The sequence below is a fragment of the Myotis myotis genome, unplaced genomic scaffold (genome assembly GCF_014108235.1).
Source record: "Myotis myotis isolate mMyoMyo1 unplaced genomic scaffold, mMyoMyo1.p scaffold_m19_p_1, whole genome shotgun sequence".
NCBI lineage: Eukaryota > Metazoa > Chordata > Mammalia > Chiroptera > Vespertilionidae > Myotis > Myotis myotis.
Genome location: NW_023416313.1, coordinates 61,825,345 through 61,851,411, shown reverse-complemented (window position 1 = coordinate 61,851,411; position 26,067 = coordinate 61,825,345).

The following is a 26,067-nucleotide window of genomic DNA, read 5'->3' as shown; positions in this document are numbered from 1 at the left end:
TTTTTCATACAGCCTTAGCATAATGATGGGGCACAGTGTACAGAGAATACAAAACGGAAAGGAAGGAAGACACTGAAAGAAGTATGTTCTATTCTAAGCAACAAGAACATTCATTCACTTGTCTGGAGTGAATATTGTACCAAACAATTATACCTAAGATATTAGAAACACAGATATAATTTAAGGCCATTTTCCTGGAACAATGCAGTAATACAATCTTTAAATAAATTTCTCACTCTTCAAATATAAGCAAACTATGAGAAATGTGCATAATTTAAGAGATTTGAAAACACAACTATTGTCACAAAATCCAAAGATAACCCTTGATAGCAATTCCTATGTCTTCCATTTTTCTTCCATACATTTTAAAAAAAAAATGATAATTTCTTCAAACTAAAAAATCTTTATTAAAAGTCTTTGCAGAAAATTTACAATGCTACTTCTACCACTACTATTACTACTATTAATAGTGACTATAAAAATATTTAGTTCAATGCTAACACCCACTTTACATTATAATTAATCCTTATACTATGTAGTAGTTTTTACCCATCATTTTATATATGAGGATACTGAGTTTCTAGACTTTAGAAATGTGTCCCAAATTATAATTTGCTGACCTAGACCCTGAAACCATTTCTGTCTAATACCCTAGTATTTATTTACTCCAATCATTATACTATATTGCTCCACACGCCCTTGTTGATGGAATATGACAGTAATATCTTTGTTAAAGCCTTTGTAAATGACATAGTTCTATAACTCACAACTAATTTATTTCTCAATAACTTAAATAATCTTCGGAATATAGCTGCCATATTACCACACCTTTGAGACATGGAAGCTGTAGTACCAGGAAAAGAAAGATTAAAAGCAGCAATAACACTCAATGCCTGTGGGTCTACAAACCTTGTCTGTTAAGTCATCCTGTATGTTTTGTCTTTCCTAAATACTCCACATCCAGCAAGTTTTGGAGGTTGTCATTTCAAAATATAGCTCAACTCCAAGTGATGCTCACCACCACCTACATTATATCCCTAGTTCAAGCTGCCACCATCTTCCTCTAAATTATTATACTGGCATCTCAATTTCTCTCCCTCTCTCTTTTCTTATACTTGCCCATTCTCCATCGTCAAACCAAGCATCTTGTCTACACAGTAGCCATGACGTTTCCTTTCAAATGTAAGAAAGATCATTTCACACCTGAAGAAAACCACCCATGGCTTTCCATCATAATTTGTTCTTATTCAATTTCTAACAACCTTAAATTTATATAAAATATTCAACAAAATGTCATGTGTATATAATGTTCAGTACTAAGAATAAAGCTTTTCCTAAACCATTTAAAATAAGTTTCCAACTGAAATACTTTCCACACAAAAAGGCACTCTCCAATGTAATCATGACACCATTATCAGTATCCGGAACTTAACTGACATTGACATTACTACAGTCTCCTCAGACCTCATTTGGTGTCACCAATTGTCCAAATAATGTATTTTACTGCAAACAATCCAGATCAGAATACCACCCTGAATTTTTCATATCTCTTTTTACCTTCCTGAGTTTTTTCCTTGATTGTCATGTTCTCAACACTTTAAAGATTTTGAAGTTATTTTGTAAAATGTCCATTTGGGATGAAATTATGTTTTCTTGTTCAAATTATACTTATTTTCAAGGGATATTATTTTTAAAAAGTGACAATGTGGTGTCACTGCATCCTACTAGGTGACATACAACTTTGACTTGTTCCATTACCAATTATATAATAAGTTCCAGACTCATTATACTTTCCCTGACAAGCTCTAGGATCAACCATTTCTGCAATGAGTCCTGATTCCTTTTAGTGGAGTATGGTATTTAGAAGCAAGATCTAGGTGCTAAATAGGTATTTGAGGTATTGTTGCTCCTAGGCACTCTGAGTTGACAGAAAGAGAAAATATATGCATAAATATTTTTATGTACATATAGTTGTATATATTATACATATATTTATTAATATTTATTAAACCTTAAAGTCACACCATTATCTCTAATTCTTGTAGACAGAAATATAATTCTCATTGTCCTTAATATATTTACTTATTTTATCAGTCCCCTTCTTTCTAACAAATATTTCTTCACTTCTGCTCTACCCTCCATATCACTTGGGCTTGAACATCCATCATTAGGCCATAGCTCCACATGGAAGCTCCACTCATTCCTTTGGGTTTCTCACCACATGTGGGTTGCTGAAAATCATCCCTGTCATGTTGGAGCACCATGTAATTCAGTACTCCTTTGGGGATATTCTCTTGACCTTGTCTATGCTCCTACACCTGCACTAATTTACCAGGCCTGCTCCTTCAGGTGTGTATGCCTGTCTTACTCTGCCTAGCATCTTGGCTGAAATGTTCAGGAAAAGAAGAAAAGGAAGAGGGAAAGCTTCTGACAACAACTTAAAACATAGCAGCACTACTTGGACCTACAAAATTCTCCATGCACTAGACATAAAATTCCAACATCATCTCTTACTCTGGCCTCAAGCACTTGTTCCGTGAACACACCAACTACCAGCTTGCTTCAAGTCTTTGGGACTGTTAATTTCTGTACTTGAAGCACACTTCCCCAAGATTCCTTTCAGCCTCACAATCACTCCACCTAAATCTAATCAATCTCCATCAGTTACCCTGGTTTATTTGAATTGTTGTACTTTTACTCATATATTTATATTATATTGTATTATGTTATATATTATATTATATTATATTATATTATATTATATTATATTATATTATATTATATTATATTAATTATTGAATTTGTTTATTGTCTGTTCCCTTGATCCCATGAACTGGAATGTAAGCTCTATAAGAACCGGAATTTTGTTTTCTTAGTGCCATATTCTCAGTAGGTAGACGAGATTTGGTACAAAATGTGAGTTCTTCAATACATTGTTTAAATAAATAATACATGGGACATCTGCCCTTGGCTTGGACTGTCTTTTCATCTTTGAATTCTGCCTATGTTTATCCATCTCATGTTCTATTAATTTATAGCTACTAGTTATTAGTGTTCCTCTGCTCAGACTTGCTTGGCCGATCTTGGTTCCTAGATTTAGTACTCCAGATTCTAGATGTATGGCCTACCCTTGAACAGTCTAATCTCATTTTCCTGCCCATGGAGCTAATGAGTTCAGCTACTACAGTTGGCCTAGAACAGGCATTGCCAAATAATTTCCATGAATGTATTCTTTAGTTTTCTGTTCAATATTTCATTCATTTATCCCAATGTTTTGTTCATAAACTTTTCATTGCTTCATTTATGCACATCAATCAAGTATTTTTCAGAAACAGAAAAATTAACATGTTAAAAATTTTATAATCTACCGAGATTAAGCATGACTTAATTCTCCTCTCAGATGGTCACTTTGGACTCAAATTAACGCCAAAACAATCAGTTAACATTTGTTAAAACCTCATTGCTGTTATGAGCAAATGCTTCTCCCCCAGTGTCTTCCCATGACTCTTTGTAGAAGAGCATTCACTAGTGTGCAGCTCCCGGCCTCCTTCCACCCTTTGCTCTTTCTTCTCAAGAGAAAATAACTGATGTGAAGTGTGGTAAATCTGGGAAAAAGTAAACCAATTATGCTTGGCTCGCCTTTATGATGCTGCTTCTGTTAGGGGATTTGTTGATTTTCCCGTGAAGGGGAAGGTTTCCCTGCCTCAGGTTTAGGTAAGTTTGTCTAATACTAAGGGCCAGTATTAGGAGGCCATTATTACAAACGAATAAAGGTGATATTCTGGCCCTTTTACATTCTTCAGATATTTCATATCATTTAGACCCAGAGCTGAGAAATTTTGCAACCTAATCCTTTCAAAACTTTTCTTGTTGTAGTAGTATTTTCCTCACATTCTGATTCTTAATAAAAAATGAAAGCTAGGTGAGATGCTCAGACTATACATTGATTCAAGACTCCTATTACGTAAGTCATTAAACTTAGTTATTTCTTGACACATGCATTTTGAGTGTATGTCTCAGGACTTTGCAACTATATTATTTTGGAAGAATTTTTTATTGGCATATTAGTTTGGGTTTTGATCTTGCTATGAGGGGTTTGAAAGACTGAGAGGTATTTTTCCTTCCTCAATACTAAAAAGTTGGTTAAACCTTGATTTGATGGGAGTGGAAGCCCCAGCTTACAATGATTATTAATAGCGTTGTGTGTTTTTTCCCTCTTCAGATTAAAGATGAAAGTTACCAGGTCCTTCATGATGAGGGGCAAAGAGCTGACACTGTAAAAGGCAACAGCATAAGTGGACACTCTTAGGAGGGAGAAATTAAATTTTGCTGCTACCAGGAAGAGGCTCAAGGTACAGAATTTCCATCAAATGGTAAATATCTTTCCCCCTCTCCACCTTGAAAATAGAATCAGGGAGGCATGGCTACATGGCATCTTTGATGGCTAATCACTATGATCGCTCCTGGACTGGCCTCTATGAATCCACCGGGCAACAGTGCCCAAAAGAAGATGGAGGACCACACTTCACAGCAATATACTAACCACATTAAATATTATAAACCACTCGGTTGTTGGAACAAGGACCCTCTCTCGTTTTATGGATATCATGTCAATTTCTTGAATACTGATAATCTGCAGGAGCTTCAACCAAAGAACTAAGATGGAGGTTCTGGATATATTGATTGGAAAAAAAAAAGGCTCAAATTGAATTTGATTTAAAACACAGTACAGTAGCATTTCATTCACCAAAATATTATACAGCAATTTCACATCATTACTTTAAGGCATTCCTTTATATATTTATAACTCTTTTTTTTCCTTTGAGGTAAAATTTACATAGAATGAAATACTTAAGTTTCTGTAACCCATACTGCTATCAGAGGACATTAGATAATAGAACATTATCATCCCAGAAAGTTCCCTCATGCTTCTTCCCTTGGCCCCAACCCCAGAGGCCACTACTACTAGTATTCTTTTTGTTTTTGCTCACAGTATATTAATTCTACCTGTTCTAGAACCTAATATAAAGGAAATAAAACAGTATGTTAACCTTTTATGTAAAGCTTCCTTCACTCAGAATAACGTTTTGCAATTCATTTGTGTTGCTGCATGTATCAAGAATTCGCTATTTTTTGTTGCTGAGTTGTATTTCATATGAATATGACATAGCTCATCTTCCATGTTCCTATTGATGGATATTCAGTTGGTGTTGAATTTTTTGTTTTTGTTTTTTAACTAATACAAATAAACCACTGTAAATATTCTAGGACAGGTTATTTGGAAACAATCTTTTTCTTTTAGTGGTAAATATCTAAAAAACACATTTTTTAGTCATCAAGGATGTGTATGTTTTGTTTTACAAAAAACGATTCAGACATTTCTCCAAAGAAACTGTGCCATTTCACTCCCACGAACAATGCATGAGGGTTCTGTTTCTGGTTGGTCCATATCTCAACTCCAAAGTTGATGTCAGTCTTTTTATTTTTACTAATGTGGTGAATGTTTTAATTCATTTTTGTATTTTAAATACTTTTAAAATTTGAATTTAATATAAACTAAATTATAAAATTATAAAAATTTATAATAAAGTCAAATGAATTTATATGAGGCAAGGAAACATATTTGTTTTGCTTATTATTAACAGTAGTATCTAGAGAATTGCCTGACATAGTAACTGCACCCGTATTTGTTGAGTAAAGCAATTACGTAAATATTATCTAAAATGTTTTATCAATTCTTCTTCTTTGCTCTAAATTTGTTTTCATAATTATATCCTTTAATTCCTAGCCTCTACATACTTATTGTATTAATTTTAATTACCAAATATCATTATGTTAATTTAAATACATATTCAAGTCCCAGAATATTATCAATATTGCTTATTGATCTCCATCTAGATTTCCCCCCTTCAATCAGGCTTGAATTCTCAAGATCTCCTCTCACCTGATTAGTAGAGTAGCTCCAGTTTCAAATCCTTCCACCCAACTACATGTCTATGGTCCTAATACTCCTGTCTCCATTCATTTTCATATTTTGTTTCCTTTGTGTAAAATGCCCTTTTTCACAGTCTTTTTTGTGGATGGCCCTGTAAGTATCTATGCATATATCTAATTTTTCTTTCTGGATAGAAAGAACTGAAGGAAGAAAATACTACACCTACAAGTCTGGTTGTTTGGAACTTAAAGATGAGTACCAAAAGGTCTAAGAGGAAGTGCAAACCACATTCAAATAGAAAATTCCAGAAACTCATGTACAGAAGGCACATCAAATTGAGAATGATTCAACAATCTCCCACGGTACATTCAGAGCAAAGTAGAAGTCCTTCAATGCCCACAACCAAACAGGTCACAGCCCATCTGTCTTCTATAGCCATTGCCACCATGCGTCTTGCCTCATCAATTGTTGCTATTGACTGCTGGTGCTCTACTATGTGGCCATGTCTGCATAGGTGGCTCTATTCCTTAAACAGGAGACTAGCTTCTTCAGGGTACTTCTCACTGAATCTGCCATAATCACTCCTCTTTATCTCCAGTCCTTGTGGGCTTCTGTATTGTTTTTCCTTTAGAATTTCAGTTCCAAGGGAGTATGGCCTGTATCTATATTGTTGTGACTGTATTCAAGAAATATTTGTTGAAAATAAACAACTCTCTATACTGGTTGAGGTCCTAGGAGTGAGCTTTGGCCTCAAACTGAAATTTCTTTTACTCTGCAAGAATCCCATCTCTGAGGAACATTTTATTTTCTTCTTTTCATTACCTTTCAGGTATAGGAGACCAACTGCATCTTTTAAATACAAAGACAAAATGCATTCACTAAAGGTAGGTGTGTTTTTAAACATACAACACTGATTACTGAACCTAATTGGTGGATGCAGTCATAAATGTATGAGTATTTTCTTCTCTTGATAGAGTAAACACGAGAATGTAACATTTAACCTTAAATTCTGTTACAAAGCCATAGCACAATTCTTTATTGTTTTCAATGAAAAATGCTTTCTCTCTCTTCCATGCTTTCATACATATTCCTTTCTCCAGACATTCCTGATCCATCTCTCTAAACCTTCAGATTTCAGTTTAAGCATAAATTCTGCAGGGTGTTTTATTTGGAAACTTAGAATATACTGGGTATCTTTGCTCTACTTACCCTTAGCTCTCTGTACATCTCAATCATGAGATATATTTATTTAATTCTTTATTAAAATACTGTCTTTCTTGCTAGAACTCATGTTGATCTTGTTCTTTGCTCTATTCCTTGTACTTTTCACAATGCCTGCTACAGAGCTGTAAATGAGTAAAATGCCTAATAATCTTTATTTTCTTATATATATATATATACAATTACACAGCCTGCAATGACAAAATCTATATATATAAAAGCCAAGCAACTGGAACAACAGAAGACCAGAAGGACCGGTTGCTATGATGTGCACTGCAGCAACCAAATGGCCCAATTGGGGGCTTGATTGGCCCCCTTAAACTCCCACACCACTCTCCCCGCCAGCCCGGCTCAACTGGCCCCCATTGTGGTGGGCTGGAAGACCCCGCCTGTGCATGAATTTGTGCACTGGGCCTCTCGTAGAGAAATAAGGATAATCTAGGAGAAATTGGTTGGGGAAAAAAAGAAGAAGAAAGAGGAAGGAAGAAAGAGGGGGAAGAATAAAGGAAGAAAAATGTTGGTAAAAGAAGAATGTCAGTGAAAATTTTGGAGTAAAATTAGATTACCCTCTATTTCCACCATCAATTTATAGAAAATGATTAGAATTCTTGTCACTAGTTGTTTTTAACATCACTAATATAAAATGTACTTAATTTTTACTTATTCCAGGTTAAAGAGGCATAAAATATCTATAATTAAAGATAATATTTAAGTGCTTCTAGCAATATTTAAAATCTATCAAATAAAGAAAGCAATATTAGTAATAATTGAGGTCATGTATATCCTCCTGAAATTATCTGTGTGTACATTCTATAGACAGTAAGCAGCCTAAGTGCTTTTTAATGAGCAAAGCTTCAGCTAAGGATTTTAATTTGAATTTTTATTTAATATTGAAGGAAAATTTAATTACCAAATCATCTTGAGTATATTCAGAATATTTCAATAACTTAAGAGTGCCTTCAAATTTAATTATTAGTAAATATTTCACTGCACATTTAATTTCAAAACCAATGGTCCTATAAATCACAGATAATTTAAAACTATTTTCATATACAATAATGAATATTGTTTTGATTTATCTGTGTGGAAAACTTAATGGTTTAAGAATATTAGATTAAGAAACATTATGTCTTTATATAAGAGTTTTAAGGTACTTCCTTCATTTTTATTTAAAGATCATAAAAACATTTCACTATATTTGCAAAAAAACAGTTATTTTCAAAAAAATATTAATAACTGTCATTTCAATATTTTTATTTATGATTTATATAAAAAGCATACTCCCTATTACCCTTTTTATTAAAGAAAAACATTTTTAGCAATAAATACTGATGGAAGTTTTAGGAGAATGCATATTGTTTATGATGTTTGTGTGGTGAACTAAAAGTACAATATATAGAAATCATAATTATGACCTTAATTTTATGAGAACTAACAAAGCAGTATTTCTTTTCTTTCTCTTTTCTTCTCTCTTCTTCTCTCTTCTTTTCTTTTCTTTTCTTTTCTTTTCTTTTCTTTTCTTTTCTTTTCTTTTTTTTCTTTTCCTTTCTTTTTTCTAACTGACTTTAGATAGCGAGGAAGGGAGAAGGAAAGGGAGAAACATCAATGCAAGAGAGAAACATCAATCTGCTGCCTCCTGCATACCCCTACCAAGGATCAAGCCCACAACCCAGGCATGTGCCCTGACCAGGAATTGAACCAGCAACCTTTTGGTGCATGGGATGACACTCAACCAACTGGGCAACCCTGGCCAGGGCCAAAATAGCAATATTTTTCAGTGAATTTATTTGTAGAAAGTCCCCACAAAAATATAAAAGATTCATATCTTGCAAGAAGTTTTAGGGGTGGACACTTTTTATATAGCAACTGAAAAATAAAGACAGTTAAAAGGACATATATATGGAGGAAGACAGTTAAAAGATTTTCTAAATAGTACATCTAAATGAAACCCCGGGTTGTTTACAACAAAGTAAGCTGAAGTGAAAGTCTTTATAGTCTTCTATGGTTTAAATCAATCTTATTTGCCATGTATGCAAGCTGGTTACTGAGCTCAGAAGTCAGTTTGAAAGTCTATGATCACTTCCCCCAGAAAGAATTGCATTCTCCACTGTTTGCATCTACACTCTACACTGCACAATGCTTTCTGCACTTACGTTTTTAAGTCACCCTCCTGAGAGATCAGAGACCATTTTATAAAGGAATAATGACTAAATTATGTCACTTTATAAATTGTGGCAATAATAAACTGACCTTGACAACCATATTATTTCCTATTCAAATATTTAGTTATTCATAATGATAAAAATTACATTTCAGCTCTGGCTGGTATGGCTATGTTGGTTGGGCAGAATCCAATGCACCAAAAAGGTTGCTAGTTCAAATCCTAGTCAAGGGAATATGCCCAGGTTGTGGGTTCAAGGGGTTGTACAGGAGGCAGCCGGTGGATGTTGCATTCTCATATCAAGGTTTCTCTCGAAAAATCAATAAACTATTCTTTAAAAATAATTGTATTTCAGTCAATAATTTGACATCTAGAAGCATTAACCATACATTAAATTATTTTAAATGTTCATATGATTTTCTACCTAGTTTAGAGTAACCAAATTATATTACTCAAAATTATTTTTATAATTAGGCAGTAATCTTTTACCACAAATCACTATTAAACTCTCAGATCTAATGCATTTTAGATTCAACAGACAGTAATCACTGTGGTCATAAAGTTATAGACTTTATAGAAATAACCAAGTACCAATCCTTCAAAATCTGATCAAATCTACTTGATTCAGAGTTTTTATATTTTTGTCAAGTCTCTTCTCAAAAACATCACTTTCCACACAACACAGTTGTTTATTCTCCTACATAAACACTGGGTTTTCTACAAATCCTGTTTGTTTTTTTTTTAACAGAAAATATGCATGTTTTAACATAGCATACATATATATGCACATGTATATGTATAAATAAACATATCTATAGATCTACACATGCATATATAAATATATTTTATCAATATATATGTTTTATATACACACTAGAGGCCTGGTGCATGAAATTTGTGCACTGGGGGGGGGCGTGTCCCTCAGCCCAGCCTGCACCCTCTCCAATCTGGGACCCTTGTGGGATGTCCGACTAAACTGACAGTCGGACATCCCTCCCACAATCAGGGACTGCTGGCTCCTAACCACTCGCCTGCTTGCCTGCCTGATTGCCCCAACCACTTCTGCCTGCCAGCCTGATTGCCCCCTAACTGCTCCCCTGCCTGCCTGATTGACACCTAACTGCAGGCCTGGTTGCCACCAACTGCCCTCCCCTGCTGGCCATCTTGTGATGACATGGGGGCAGCCATCTTGTGATGACATGAGGGCATAAGGGCACAAGAGCCACCTAGGCTTTTATTAGTATAGATAAATGTGGTATGTTTAAAGGTGTATGTCTGTATGTGTGTACATGTGTTTATTGTCTATCATAACTCCATGGGGACATTTAATTTATTGCTTTAGCTCCAACACAGGAACAACAGAACAGTACTAAGCAATCAGTGTATATTTGTTGAATTAATAAACATCAATAAGATTTTTTTTCAAATCGGGGCTTTGTTTCAGAAACACTAAAACACTTATTTGATAAAAATTATCTCCTAGATAAAAGTGAGTAGTCTGTAGTTATAGAAAAATGTAGCAAATAGAAAGATAAGCATACAAATTTATACTGCTTAATGTATATATCTTTACTAGTTAGCTGGGATCAAAAGCTGAAACTATTTCATCTTTAAAAATTTTGCTCTATTTTATTTTTTTCCATTAACATTCATCCCCCCACCCCCATACCTTCTTCTTCTAATTAAAACATCAGGTATTTCAGTCAACCCAATTTCAAAGATTCTTTCAATGCTAAGATTTGAGATGTATTCATTTGTAAAATATGTGAATGATTATATTCAAGAAGACTTTTAAAACAAAGAATATATTCATTAAAAATGGTTTTTTAAAGAAACAAATCTAATTCATGATCCTTAGCTTTTTTACCATTGAAACATTGTTGTGTTTTCATTCTTTTATGTTGAACAAGTAATAGATTATAATTAAAAATAATATTTCTAAGTTTTGAGTACATTAACAAATTTAGTGAACTTAGAAATTTGATAGATTCATCTTGCAGCTGCACTAACCATGCTGGGCTAGAAACAAAGGAGAAGAGAAATGCCGACTCTTTGGAGGTTCATTTAAAGAACTGAGGCTCTGTGTCAAGGCAAAAGGAAGCCATTGCCAAGTTGTGAGAGGGATGGTGTTAATCACTTCTGAGTGGACAATGACTGCAGTAGGAAAGCAGTGACATCTGAAGACTGGGTGGCTGTAGCTCCCAGTAATGACACAGATAGATCCAAGAGAGAGACAGGAGAGAGAAAGACAGTCTTTGAACATTTTTTCTCAAATCAGATATAAATATTAATAGTATTATTTTTTTTATGCCAGTGAAGAATAATGAGAACAAGTAAATGGATGCATTACAAATAATCTTGAGCAGTATAGCAAATGTGTAAGTCAAAGTACATATAAGAATCTGAAGCATCTTCTAATTTCTAAATATAACTTCTCATGAAATCAATTTCTTCCATCTATTTCTAGTGGAATATATTAATGTTCTCAAGTAGACCATGAAGAAGATTCTATAATAGAATCTTGTAACACTGTCCTCAAAATTTTCCCATGAAGTTAGTAAAGGTTGATTAGCCTCCTAATCCTAGAAGTTCTCTAAAATAGCACTATGCCTGCTAAAATACCAGTACATTCTGTATTTGACGTCTGTACAAAGTAGAGTTTGAGCTGTAACCAAGAGGAGATCTCAAATATTAAAACTATATAATAATATTGGCCATACTGGCTTTGACAGAGTGCATCCAATGATAGACACCTCCCCAGACACTTAAAGAAAAATATGTTTGATCTTTATTTTCACTAATTGGCATGGCAATGTTCTTAATTGCTGAAATATTTGCATCAGGGTCAAGTGTTAATAGCTTCCTTAGCATAGCTAACATATCTATTATTGAAAATCATTCCATCTACTCACCATTTACTGAGGCTCAAAAATACTAATTTCAACACCTAACAATTTATTTTAAAACATTTCAAGTGTTATGATTAGAAAAATGAAGAAATAAATATGGCAGCTTCACTATCACTTTCTTCCTTTATTTAATGACTAGAGGCCCAGTGCATAAAATTCATGCACTGGGGGGGGGGAATTCCCCCACCTGGCCTGTGCCCTCTCATAGTATGGGAGCCCCATGAATGATTGCCTCAAAGAGATAGGCCCTGCCCACCCATCCAGGGCTCCTCGATGGATTGTCCCAAAGAGGTAGGCTGGAGGCAGGGGTCCCGCCCCCATGCCGCATGGAGCCGCGGGGCCCCCAGGCCTTGCGGAATGGAGTCTCCAGGCCCCACCTCCATGCCATGCATGCAGCATCAAGTCCCACCCACACATGCACACCCACTGCACACACAGCCTCCTGGTGATGGATTGTGACAGCGTGAGGGTATCACGGCTATTTGCATATTAGCACTTTATTATATAGGATATTCCAGTGTAAGTTCTCAAATAACCCAATCATTTTTTTTAGATGGGCATGCAAGCTATTTTTTAAGGTAATGAAAACACTTAGAGATTTTCCTGTGGTAAAGTTTTCAATGACTTTCATGGATATGAGTAGGCCATGGCCTACAGAGGGTGTGAGTTGTACATTTGACCTTGTTCTGAAAAATCTAATGAAACCTCATATTAAGATGCATCATAAATCACTCTAGTGAAACCACAGTCCACTTGCAGACAACAATTATAATAGTTGTCTGCAAGTGGACTGTGTGTGTGTGTGTGTACGTATGTGCAAGTATATTTTCCACTACATGCATTAGTTACAATTAAATAAAGAAAACTTGGGATGGTAAAAAGTACTTCTTTTTCATATTTATGTGATGTGATTTGTTGTGCTAAGAATGCTTATGAAAATCAGTAAAATGTTCTAATTTTTGAGACCCATCCCAAATGTCACCACTTTTATGCAGACTTTTTATAAAACATATTTTTATTTATTTCAGAGAAGAAGAGAGAGGGAGAGATTGAAACATCAGTGATGAGACAGAATAATTGATCAGCTGTCTCCTTCATGTCCCCTATTGGGGATGGAGCCTGCAATCCAAGCATGTGCTCCAATGGGGAATTGAACCGTGACCCTCTGGTTCATAGGTTGACACTCAAACATTGAACCACAGTGACCAGGTGCAGACTATTTTGACTATTACTGTTACCTCAGATTCAATCTCCTATTTTGAATTCTTTTAGCATTTTATTTTTATTTCTTATAGGCATTTACTACATTTTTCTTTGTACTGCAATTATATTTTGGCTTGATTTATCCTTCATTCCTATAAGGGACTATCACCCACTATATCTTATTACGATATTTCACATTGTTCATTTTAATGTAAATTGGTTAAAATTATTTATAATTGACATTCATTTAAAATCATAATAAGAGGGTGGGGGGGGGGTAAGAGATCAACCAAGGACTTATATGCATGAATATAAGCATAACCAATGGACACAGACACTGGGGAGGTGGAGAGGGTGATGAAGGCATGTGCTGGGGGTGGGGAAGCCGGGGAAAGGTCAATGGGGGAAAAAGGAGACATATGTACTACTATTTGTAATACTTTAAACAATAAAAAATTAAATAAAAAAGAATCATGTATTTTGTGTTCTTGTCAAGTCAATCAAGAATTGCCTCAAACTAAAACAATTATAAAACGCCTCCCTATTAACACATTGACCATAAGGGGCATCAGGCCAGAAGGCTCTGAAAATCACACACACAAAAATAAGCAGGAAGATAATTCTAAATTATAAGTGAAAATGTAAATGCAGTGGGACATTGTTCCCTTATAGGGGTCAAGATACCTGAGAAGTGGCACTGAGTCAAAATATGGACTTACACAGGAGCACGTCAGGAAGCTTGATTGGGGGCAGTGGCAACAATAATGATCACACTGGAGCATTGCATATTCATATAATATTTTAACAGCTTTCCTAGCGCTTTGGCTTACAGTATTTTTTTGGACTCTTACAGTAATTCTGTTATATTTGCCCCTATAAATTTATGCTTTATCTGAGGTTAAAACTGAGTACAGAGATAGAACTAGTCTGGGGTTCTTTCCAAGAGAGAGAACCTCTTTTTGAATTGTTTTCCTTTATTAGTTTTTATGATATTCAAAACATTAAACATAGAAACAAAAATAAATGTAAGTCCCTATAGTTTATGGAATACAAATCCTGCTTCCATTATTTTAAGGAAAACTCAGTTATCACGGGGCTAGATCATTGTAGGAGATGTTTGTCATGAAGTAAATTTTTTTGCAGATAGAGCATGCTTCTCTAGAGAGAAATTTACTTACATTCAAATAACCAAATGACACTGACATAAAGGAAGTATATACTTGTTATAGGAAAAATAAGGATAAAATGCAATCAGCTTAAGAAAAATATGCATATTAATGTAAATATGTCCCATGAGAATATAAGAAATAGAAGTGCGAATTCTATATAAGGTGCGGAAGTTGCCTAGAAACAGTTGGAAGTCAACTAAGGTTATCATTCTAATTAACTCATTTAATTAGACATGTGAAAGGCTCTGAGAGGTTCATATGAGGGAAATGATATTTCAGTTAAAAAAAAACGAACTTAATCAAAAGATGTTTGCTAGAAAGTTCATTTTTAGAGCTATACATTTTACAATATACCAGGGACAATGCCCATAGTAGCCACCATTAAAAAGCTTATGTTCAGAAATTTAAGAATAAATAATTTTGACATCATTTTATACAAACTAGATTTTTTTTTACTAGGAAAGAAACATTAGAAAACAATGCTGAATAAAAAAGTGAGAATGGAATCAAAAGATACAGAATCAAAACTAACAGGAGGAAATTAAAATACAAAGAGAGCCAAACCAAGGTTCTGCCAAGGGGATGGGCATTAAAAAAGTGATGTGAGAGATTTCAAGGATAGAAACAAGTTCTGTTGGCAATGAGAAGTAGGGGCCAAAAGGAAAGGGAAAGGGAGCATTTGACAACTTTCATTAATTGAGAACAAGCCATTAACTAAAAGAGTAAATTTCCTCAGTGGACCAGGTTTAGTGAGATGGATATATTGGGATATATCGAGTCAGAGGTGTATAGGGGGTAGACAGTTATCCTGCAAACATTGAAATCTAAGCATGATATTGCACATGACATCCAATAAAATTAAAAACAAAACAAACAAACAAAAAAACATGACTTATAATTTGAAGTTGGAAATCTCAAAGAGAAATTGAACTCTTGGAGGCTGAAAATTATCCTAGAGAAATTTATAGGAATATGGTGATAAAATAGCCACATCAGGAACCACAAGCATAATTAAAATGGAATTCCATTTGGAGAAGACAAAGTATAACACTGGAAGGGAGGATTCTGGGGTAGGAAAGGAATCAGGAAAGGAAGATAATGGTTCCCAGAACAGGAAGAACAAAGTTGTCCTGCACTCCACTGAGTCTCAGCAGGGTGAGGAGTGAGTGAGGCTTTAGTTGGGTCACTGTTCCCTAAAAAAGATGAGGCAGAACATAAGGAAAGGAGATGAAGCAGCAAAAAAATAGGCTACTCTTATTTCCATCAGGGTTCTCGGTTGCAAGCAATCAAAACCAACTCTGGCTGAATGAGGCAGAGAGGGAATTTATTACAAGGACATTGAGTAGTTATCAGAAATGGGAGAAGGGCTGACTAACCAAGTTCAGGGCCATGCACACCACATCCAGGATTCAACAAGGACACCGTGCCATCATCTATCAGTACCAGATGGTAAAATTCACACTTTCTAAGCAGCTAGCTCTGGACAAAGGACAGTACCCCACTGTCACTACTGCCATAGGCCCCCAGTCTCCCTGAAACTGTGAAAATTGCCTTGAAAGTGACTATCTATGACTCTATCTTTACAATATGACTATCAGGTTAATGAAACCTGAGTTGTATGTTCCTACCATAGTAGTAAAGGAAGCTGGGGAAGTGAGACCCTACTTCTCCAATGAGAGATGCTCTATCTCTCATCAAGAAAGAATCTGATAATAACCAGGCAGGCATTGTTATTGACATTTTACAGGTGAAAAAACTGAGGTCTACACATTCATAAAGTTGGGATTCAAAGTAAATTTTATTTAACTCTTTTAAGGATAATAATGCAATACACATGAGAGAGGATAATCTTCTGAAACCATGACAAATATAATTTTTACTCTGTAAATCATATTGACCTATAACTCCCTACCCTTTGACTCAATGATATTCATTTATGTAGGAAATATATATGAATACAGTCTCAAATAGAGAAGTCATTGCTCAGCTCTGAGTTTCCAATGTAGGTTCTTTTTTAAGTCCTTAAAAGACATAGTCTTAAAAGTCAGGCTTTGGGGTAATTCCAAAAATCGCCTTTATACATTAAAAGAAAATCTTAGCTATCTGCATTAACAGTTTTTTTGTAAGACAGTATAGAAAGTATAGATGATATCCTATATGATAAAAACCTAATATGCTAAGTGTTTGGTCGTCTGATCATCCATTCAACCAATCAAAGCATAATATGCTAATGTATGCTAAGACTGCTCAACTGCTCACTATGACTGCACTGACCACATGGGGGCAGACAATTGACTGTTCAATCAGTAGCTATGACGTGCACTGACCACCAGGGGCAGAAGTTCCAATCAGTAGGTTAGTTTCCTGCTGGGATCCGACTGATCAGGACTGAGCAAGACAGGCCAACACACCCTGTGGCCCTCCTATGGTCCCTCTCAGGCTGGCCAAGATCCCGCATTCCTCCCTGGCCCCAATTGTGCACCAGTGGGGTCCCTGGGCCTGGCCTGCATCCTCTCGCAATCCGGGAGGGTGTCAAAGAGTCGATTTGGGCCCAATCCCACAGGCCAGGCCGAGGGACCCCACTGGTGCACGAATTCATGCACCAGGACTCTAGTGATATATAAGAAGATAATTTCTTACCACATGGGAAGAGAAAAGTCCACTCTGGTGTTTGAAGAAGTTTGAAGAGATTTGAAAGGGTTCAGGGTAGCTAGCAATAAGGTAATACTAAATCTCTCAAAGGAAACGGGACCTAAATAAACACTTTTCAAAAGAGGACATACAGAAGGCCAAGAGACATATGAAAACATGCTCAAAGTCACTAATCATCAAAGAGATGTAAATCAAAACAACAATGAGGTACCATCTCACACCTGTCAGAATGGCTATCATCAACAAATCAACAAAAAACAAGTGCTGGTGAAGATGCAGAGGAAAAGGAACCCTCTTGCACGCCTGGTGGAAATGCAGACTGGTGAAGCCACTGTGGAGAACAGCATGGAGTTTCCTCAGAAAACTAAAAATGGAACTTCCATTGAACCAGTAATGCCACTTCTAGGATATATCCCAAGAAAACAGAAACACCAATCAGAAAGGATATATGCACCCTTATGTTCATAGCAGCACAATTTACAATAGCTAAGATTTGCAAACAGCCTACAGTGGGGCCTTGACTTACGAGTTTAATTCGTTCCAAGACCAAGCTAGTTAAGGAGCTCGTTAAGGAGCTCGTTAACTCAAATTACTCTATCAACTCAATGCAAAAAATCGGTGGAGAGACAGCTGGTATCTCAAAAAACTCTTTAGTCGGGACACTCATAAGTCAAGGCCCCACTGTAAGCACCCATCAGCAGATGAACGGATTAAAAAACTGTGGTACATCTACCCAGTGGAATACTACACTGCTGTAAAAAAGAAGGAACTCTTACCATTTGCAACAGCATGGATGGAACTGGAGAGCATTATGCTAAGCGAAATAAGTCAGAGAAAGATAAATATCACATGATCTCACTCATATGTGGAATATAATGAACAACATAAACTGAAGAACAAAAACAGAACCAAAGACATAGAAGCATCAAACAGACTATCCAACCTATGAGGGAAGGTGGGGGCTGAAGGGGTAAGAGATCAACCAAAAGACTTGTATGCATGCATATGAGCATAACCAAAGGGTACAGACAGTAGGGGGGTGAAGGCATATGCTGGGAGGTGGGAGTGGACAGGGAGAGGTCAAATGGGGGAAAAAGGAGACTCATATAATACTTTAAACAATAAAGAATTTGAATTAAAAAAAAAAAACCCTGAAAATTGAAGGTAAAACTCAATAAATGTATTTAGTATTGCATATGAATAGAGAAGTTTCCCTGAAATGTGACTCTTGTTCACCCTTGCTATCTTGGAGATTTAGTGAAGGAAAGAGATGCCTCACATGAACCAATGGGTATGGAGAGGTCTTGACTTAGGATAAGGAAACCATGAAATATAGGTATGTTAATAAAAACAATTATGTCAGGGGCCATAGATTCCAATAGTGGGCACCAAGGAGAGGACCACAAGACTAGACAGGTACTGAAGTTCCCAGTGGATATCTGCGTGGGCTACCCAGTGACCAGCCACAGGATGGAAGAGTACTGTACTTGCACTTGCTCTCCTGATGCTATGAAGCACAATCCCAGAAAATATCCTAAGATAAAGAGAAGGGAGCTGAGGAAAGGAGTTTCAATGAGGGGGTGAGTAGTAACGGAAAAATATAATAACAGCAAAAATTGAGATAATTTATGTTGTATACCCTTAGTTTTAATTTGGTAGTTAGCAGGAGGCAGAGAGCTGTGATTGATATGACAGACAGAAGGAAATAGAGATTTAAAATAATCTTTAAGTGAATTATTTGGCCATTTATCCCTGAACCAGGAAAAAGAAACTGCTTTTAAAAGGTACAAAACCATCCATCACATATCTAAATGAATTCAATCCTTACAGTTAATTTGAACACACAACAGATGTTAAATAGTTACATGAAGTTTTATAAATAATGTCTTCTTGTTCTTAGAAACAAACCATATGGGACACAAATTATTTGCATTTATCACTTTAAACTGAACTTTTATATTTTCAGGTATTTTACATCTAGAATACAACTGCATATAATGACTAAATTATTCCACTATAACAACCTGCTATTTCTAAATATGAAAATACTTTTAATAATTAAAATAAAACATAAACCCACTCATTTAAATTCAAACGTTAATGAATAAAAACTTTAAAATCAAATAAATTCTCAATTTATGTTCACTTTTTAAAGAAATCTATAGATCTATAAATCATAACCTTGCATATATATAATCTTTTGGGAAAGAACAAAGTATAAATTGAAATTAAAAAATAAAAAAGAATAACCAAACTGCATTTATTTCATTTGGATTCACAGAAATATTTGGCCAAGGACACCAAAATATTCAGATAATTTCCAGATGAATTTAAAGAGAACTACTATATCAATGACTATATTTTAAATGAGGTCATGTACAATAACTTTCTCAACTATTCTCAAATTCAGGTTAGACAATGACTCCAGGCCACAAGAGACCAGATGCTACAGGAGGAGAATTATTAATTTTATCACTAAGTAAATTTTCAGCATCTCCTGTCCTAATTAAGAATGAATACAGTGACATCAAAATAAGTACATCTACATGCTCTAAACCTGATTTTAAATCCAGGGCACAATACCTCTTGGAATACTTGGATTCCACCCATATAAAATAAAAAATAGGAAACACTTTTAACCATAAATCATTTTTGTTGGTAAAGATAATACTGTTTCCCTGACTGGTTTGGCTCAGTGGATAGAGCATTGGCCTGCGGATCAAGGGTCCCAGGTTTTATACCGGTCAAGGGCATATACCTTGGTTGCGGGCACATCCCCAGTGGGGGGTGTGCAGGAGGCAGCTGATTGATGTTTCTCTCTCATCGATGTTTCTAACTCTCTATCCCTCTCCCTTCCTCTCTGTAAAAAATCAATAATATATATATATATTTTTAAATAGATAATATTGTAATAACCTGACTGTAAAGCTACAGCTACAAAAAGTTTTAGGAGCTACCATTTACATACTAAGCACCACCATCTACTTTTTAAAAATCATTTGAGCCGAAACTGGTTTGGCTCAGTGGATAGAGCGTCGGCCTGCGGACTGAAGGGTCCCGGGTTCGATTCCGGTCAAGGGCATGTACCTGGGCTGCGGGCACATCCCCAGTGGGAGATGTGCAGGAGGCAGCTGATCGATGTTTCTCTCTCATCGATGTTTCTAACTCTCTATCTCTCTCCCTTCCTCTCTCTGTAAAAAATCAATAAAATATATTTTAAAATAAATAAATAAATAAATAAATAAATAAATAAATAAAAATCATTTGATATTTAAATTACTTTAGATCTAACGTATTCCACATATATCTAAAATCATCATGTGCACAATTTGCGGTACTTGCACATACCATCTAGAAAGCAGAATTCTAACAATTATATTCCTAGATATTCTAACTATAACTCTTTTACACTATTAATCTGGTAACTCCTAGAATGTTTTTGGTCACAGAAGATATCCCTTTCAGGAGCATATACAGATAGGCATATTAGTTCTAACTAGCACAATGATAAAAAAACTCTAGAGATATTATGACTGTTGTGATAGGCACAACACAGTTAATATTTTGTTGGTTCTACATTTTCTCACAATGAGTACAATGCTTGAACCACAAACATATTAAGTGTACAATTAGATCATTCATTCATTCAAGTGATATTTATTAGATATGTATAGACCACCTAATCAATATTAGGTAATGTTCTAGGATAAATAAGTAAGTAACAAGATTAAGTTTCTGCCCCTATACTTATGCATGTAAAAATATTTTTCAGCAATCATAAAATGCATCATAATAGTATTGCCTATTCCTATAAATATGTAATACTTGGAACAGGTCAACCTCATCATATTTACCCTCAAAACCTCTAATTCCTTTAGTTTATCAGAATATTTAGCAAACTAAAACAATCAAAGTGATAGGAAGGTTTGGACTACTTAGTTTAAAAATATAGTCAAGCCCAGCTGGTGTGGGCCAGTGATTGATTGTTGACCCATGAACCAGGAGGTCTGGGTTCAATTCTCAGTCACGGCACATGCCCAGGTTGCAGGCTCAATCCCCAGTAGGGGGCATGCAGGAGGCAGCAGATCAATGATTCTCTCATATCTTTGATGTTTCTCTCCCTCTCTCCCTCACCTTTCTTCTATAATCAATAAAAATATATTTAAAAAATAAAACACAGTCAAGTTACAACTGTCTAACAAAACCCAAACACCATAGCATCAACACTGAGAAATGACTGCTACTAGGAAACTTGAGATAGTATTGTTAAACAATTTTTTCTAAAAACGGAGAGAAAAATAAACACTGGCAAGTACTATAATTTTAATATTAAACTAAGAACTTCCTCAAGCTTTACATAACCAAGTGATGAGTGTTTTTTTTGTTTGTTTTTGTTGGCTTTTGTTGGTTTTTTTTTTTTTTGCATTCATACAGGTATAGAAGGGGATATATAATATATCTTCTAAAATGACTGTTTCAATAGACTTCTATGTTAAGGGACTATATTTTATGGGTAGTGTTTTGATCTGAGGTTTATCTGATCCACATAATAAATACATGTTTTAAAGTGACACAGTCATGCTAAATGTCCCCTGGAGTAGAGAGAGCATGACATTTCCAGTCAAGAGATCTGAGGGTTATGCAATATAAAGTACTAAAGGTACTAAAGTTTTCTAAGACTCAGTTTCTTTATCCTGAATATGGGACTGTGTGAGACTACAACAGAACAGTCTACATGCTGAAGTGCTTTGTAAACTGTTCAGTCCTGTACAAAATTGTCCCCTTCAGTTCCTTGTACCACTTCTGAGGTTCCATAGTCACTGATATATGTAGCACGTCAGTAATTTTTTTTTTTTTTGTCTTAAGGTCACTTTCCTCCAGCTTCTCATGATGTTGTGTTGCTTTTTAATTCCAATAGTCCATAATTTGCTAAATAACAAATGCTACCTCTTCTGAGCACAGCACATGTGACATCTGACTTTCACAACTCTGTGAGAAAGAGGCTTAGAGGGGTCATTCAGCTAATACATGACAGAGCCTGGATTCGAACTCAGACAAGCTCTCTGTGTGCCCCTTACACCACGCCAGTGTACCCACTGGCCACAGGACTCTTCTGAGTACAGGATGGTGTCTTATTCACTTGCATGTTCTCAAAGTCTAGTGCTCTGTTTTTCAGTAGGATCCAATATGCTTCAGTGAATAACCCATCCATATGTCCAACTGACCTTCCTCTTCCTGCAAGCTGAGACCATGTCCTATGGTTTTAATATCAAAAGGAATAAAATACTTGGTTAGTTAACATGTGTATATTAGTCCTCAGTGATGTTTATGTAGTATTATATGCATTTTTACTTTAAAAAAATATATTTTATTGATATTTTTTTACAGAGAGAAAGGGAGAGGGATAGAGAGTTAGAAACATTGATAAGAGAGAAACATCGATCAGCTGCCTCCTACACACCCCCTACTGGGGATGTGCCTACAACCAAAGTACATGTCCATGACCGGAATCGAACCCAGGACCCCTTAGTCCACAGGCTGATGCTCTATCCACTGAGCCAAACTGGTCAGGGCATGCATTTTTACTTTTAACTATTATTTTCTTTGAATTTTATAAGTAGGGTACAATCATATGTCTTTACCTTCTACACTTCAATTGTAACTGTTGCTAATGGAGAAAAATATTAGAGCCATAAAAACTTTCCAGATCCCTACTCCCCCCACCCCACCCCCCAAAAAAAGAAGTAAAATGAAAGAAACAAAAAATAAACCCAAAATATTTTATTTCATTTATTCATACCCTCCTTGTCTAAAATAAGTTTTAGGTAGCTTTCAAAATAAAAAATAGCATGATAGAAATAAATTTTTTAAATGAAGCACTTAAAGTAAGGATAGGAAAATAAGAATTAAATTAGCAAACCCATTAAAGTTCCTATGCTTGGTTTAAAGTAGGGTCACAGAATATTCTAGAAGATGAAAAAAGAGATCTATTGCAGTGTTCATGAGATAAAACAAACCAGTTGCCTAAATCTAACTATTCCTTACATCAATACCTGGACAAAGTTTTACTGTGGATCCTACAAGAAATCCACAGTAAACATTGTGATGGATTTTATGGGGCTATTTCTTGTAATGCACCTCAATAAAGGTTAGTGACTTCTTACCAGAACATAATGTTATAACAGGAATTTCACAGAGCACAGGTAGAAGCAATCCGGTGCCAGCCTTATGGTGGTCTGCCCTAAACCAAGAGGATCTTAGAGTATCTAGGGTAGGAGTTGGGTTACCAGAAAAATCTGTGAACCTCCCAGTATTTGATGTGTGTGTGATGGGGTGGGGTGGGGCTATGTATGCTGAGGTGTGTCTTTCTGTAGGGAGCAGAGAGCACCATTAGCTTTCATGAGTTTCTGAGAATGGATCAAGCAATAGAAGAACTGAGCATGTTCCCTCAGGCAGGCTCTGTAAAAGTTTTTACCAATAGAGAGTTCAAGATTATGGTTACTGAGAGGAAGAGGAACTGTTGCCCAGTTCACTGCAGAACCAGTAGATATGGATTTTCTTTTTTGAAAACTATGCTCTTTAAGGACTTCCAATAAGAGGACCATTTGGCAGGGCAAAACCTTCTTTGGGAAAAAAAAAATTAGATGTTCCTTCTAACTCAGAGACAAAATGCACAATAATATAAATTATATAATTTCTTTCTAAAACACATCATAAAGGAATGCTACATTTAAAAATTATAGAGCTTTTATTTATTTGTTCATTTCTTGCTTTAGTTTTATATCCCACGTATGAATGAAATCATATGGCTCTTAGTTTTTTCTGTCTGTCTTATTTGGCTGAGCATAATAGTGTCAAGATCCATCCATGTTATCACAAATGGAAGTATTTCATTTTTACTTATGGTTGAGTAATATACCATTGTGTATATGTATCACAACGTCTTTACCTAATTATCTATCAAAGGATACCTGGGTTGTTTCCATGTCTTGAACATAACGAGTCATGCTGCAATGAACACAGGGGTGTGTATATCTTTACGGATAAAAGTTTTCAAGTTTTCTGGGTAGATTCTCAGGAGACAGGTTTCTGGGTCATATACTATCTCTATTCTTAATATTTTGAGGAGCCTCCATACCATTTTCCATAGTAATAGATACAGACAACATTGTGGTGGTTACCAGAAAGAAGGGGGTAGGGGTTCTAAAGGGTAAATGGGGTCAAATATATGATGACAGAATAAGATTTGACTTTGGGTGGAGGGCACATAATGCAATATACAGATAATGTATCATAGAATTGTATACTTGAAACCTAAATAATTTTATTAATCAATGTAACCCCAATAATTTTAATTTAAAAAACCTCCATATTTCATAAAATATTGCTTATCAATTTACCTCTAAATGAAACATAATCAGAAACTAAATATACAACCTAAATGATAGAAGATATTTGGCTGAATTATGCTCTGTTTTATACTGTTAGTCTTTCTAGATGAATCTATTTATTCACTGTATATCTTGTCTTCTCATTATTCAATTACTAAATAAATATTGTACATTATTTGAACAACAACAAAATGATAGAGCAAAATTTGAAGACATAAGCATTTGATAACTTTGTCTCTAGTCCTTATTATTTGCAATTTCAACTAACATTAAATTTATTTCCAGACCTATGTAGACCTTTATTTTTTTTTTTTTACATACATATGTGTTATTTATTATGTTTTTAATTTTTTGGTTAATTCTCACCTGAGGACATTTTTCCATTGATTTGTAGAGAGAGTGGAAGGGAAGGAGGGAGGAAAGAGAGAGAGAGAGATTGATTGCCTCCCACACTTGCCCTCATCGGGAGCTAAGGGTTGGACCTGCAACCTAGGCACATGCTCTTTCCTGGAAATCAAACCTGATAACCATTCAGTGAGCAGGTCCATACTCTTACCACTGAGAACATTTGCCAGGACTATTTATTTTTTTTAATGGTATCCAACATGTTTAAATAAATAAATAAATAAATAAATAAATAAATAAATAAATCCAAAACAATTTAACCTAGTGATTGATGAGTTTTATGCAAAGCCAACAATAATGAAAGCTACAGATGAATAATTATTATGGAGTTCTTTATGCATTTTTATAAGTATAATTTGTATTTGTTCCTTTCCTAAGCATGACTGGGTTTATTAAAATATTTTACTCTCTGGAACTAGAATTAAATAGATACCTTTCTTTTTTTTTAACTTTACGGTTATTGATATCTATTTTGGATAGCAATATTTTTTATTCACTTGCATAGATAATCAAAATTTGTTATAACAATAAGTATATCTCTAATATTCTGGATTTATTTTACTCTTTAAATCGCTAAACAGTGAAATCAAGTAATAGAATCTAGAGTTTCTATTTCTAAACTCAAATCCATTAATAAATATGTGACATGACATTGTGAAGGTTATGATTTTCTTATATTGTTACTACATTTCTTATAACATTTAAAATATATCAATTTATATCACTGAAACATTATAAAAGTTAGGTAAAAAAAATGCCAGGTGCTTTGCCATGTAAAACATCTGAGAAAATAGAAATTCTATTTCACTGACTATAAAAAAGATGAGAATATCTTTAGGGGGAAATGTACCAAATTGCAAATGTTCACCCTGAATTTTTCAAGAAAGAGAATACCATAAAAACTTAAATGGATTGAAATAATAAAAAATAATATTAAAATGCATAAAAACTCTCCTATCCAAAATTATTATTTTTCATGATGACAGTTTTATGATTCACAGGTTAACAAAATAATTATGTA